This window comes from Echinops telfairi, unplaced genomic scaffold, assembly GCF_000313985.2.
Source record: "Echinops telfairi isolate 266 unplaced genomic scaffold, ASM31398v2 ScPeMD7_7475;HRSCAF=8513, whole genome shotgun sequence".
NCBI lineage: Eukaryota > Metazoa > Chordata > Mammalia > Afrosoricida > Tenrecidae > Echinops > Echinops telfairi.
The window spans coordinates 19,947,852-19,949,645 of record NW_022111379.1 but is presented as its reverse complement, the minus strand read 5'-3'; the positions used below and the strand labels follow the sequence as shown (position 1 = coordinate 19,949,645).

Genomic DNA, 1,794 nt, shown 5'->3' with positions numbered 1-1,794 from the left:
GGAAAGGAGCAGTGAGCAAACAATGCCACAGAGAGGGGAACAACTAGGGAATTAAAATCAACAATGAGGAGGATGTAGAGATCCCGGTGGTGTTGGAGCAACAGCAATCTAGCTGAGAGGAATTACTAAGAGGAAGAAGAAGGACAAGCATGATGATGGGGCAGGAGGAAGGTAAAAGGAAACAGAGGAAAGATCTAGCCAGCAAAGCTATGGATAGAGGTATAAACATAAGAGTACATTCATGTATATTAATTCATAAAAAGAGATATTGGCCTATTTACATATGTTTATTTGGCAATCCACTGAAGAAGTGGACAGACTTTGAGCCTCTAGTCAAGCCCTCCCTCAACACAAGAACTCTTTGTTCTAACAACCTGGCATTCTGTGATGCTCACTCTCCTGACCCGATCTCTAAAGACTTGAAATGGGTACACAAGTAAACGTGGTGAAGAAAGCTGATGACAGGGCCCGGCTATCAAAAGATCCAGTGTCTGGGGTCTTAAAGGCTTGAAGTTAAACAAGCAGCCATCTAGCAGAGAAGCAATAAGCCCACTTGGAAGAAGCACACTAGCCTGTGTGATAATGAGGTAACTGAATCAGATAACAGGCACCAGAAGACCCAAAACAAACAAACAAAAAACATATTGTTGAGAACGAGAGGGGTTGGAGCAGAAACCCAAAACGCATCTGTAGACAATAGGACATCCCCTCACAGAAGGGTCTCAAGGAAGGGATGAGTCAACCAGGACACAGTATAGCACCAAGGAAACACACAATATTCCTCTGGTTCTTTGAGGCTTCCTTACCCTCCACTATCATGAACTCAGTTCTGCCTTTCATTTCTGGCTAGACTGGAGTATGCACACAAGTACATGTAAGAGCTCACGACACACGGAATCCAGGTCAGATAAACCCTCAGGAACAGAAATGGGAGTAGGGACACCAGGAGGGTGGGGGAAGGTGGGGTAAGAAGTGGGGAAAGGGGGAACCAATTGCAATGAGCAACACATAATCCCCTTGCCCCCAGGGGGACGAGCAAAAGAAACACTGATGAAGGAAGACAGAGGTCGGTGTAAGATATGAAAACAATAATAATTTACAATTTATCAAGGGGTCATGAGGGGGAAAGTGGGGGGAAGGGGGGAGGAATGAGGAGCTGATACCAAGGGCTCAAATAGATAGAAATTAAATGTTTAGAAAATGATGATGGTAACATATGTGCAAATATGCTCTATACAATTGATGTGCAGAGTGTTAAAAGAGCTGCAAGAGCCCCCAATAAAATGATTTTTTTTTAAAGAAATACTCTATGGAGTTTAACTGAAAACTGCCCCAGAGGAGTGCAAACCATAAAGCTGGGGACCCTGCAGCAGGGACAGACTTGCTCAGCAGAGGACGCGAAGCACAAACACAGGACTGCGAAATGGATGAGCGTAAAATAAAACTATCAAACCATCGAAAGCCACCAAGAAAGGAGTGAAGGACACTCGCTCACTGAAAGATGCTCTCTGCAAAGCCTGTGTCCAGCAAGCGCACTTGCTCTCGGCCAGAAAGCGACAGGCAGCCCACTCAGGACAGGGACACACACAGAGATGGGAGCAAGACCGCAGGGGTGGTGGCTGTGTGCCACCAGGTGGATTACAACACAGAGGTCCACGGCAGCATGAGAGCCCCACACTTAAAACGACTCAAACACTCACACGTAGTAGGAATGGATAAAGCATGCATATATGCACAATGGAACACCAACGACAGAAATGACAACAAGCACGTTACAACTACATAGAATGAATG

At 45.5% G+C, this 1,794-nt stretch overlaps 1 protein-coding gene across 1 annotated transcript in view; it reads right to left on the bottom strand.

Annotated features, from left to right (window-relative positions):
- Positions 1–1,794, bottom strand: part of PPP1R21 (protein phosphatase 1 regulatory subunit 21) — a 60,036-nt gene that overhangs the window by 18,058 nt on the left and 40,184 nt on the right.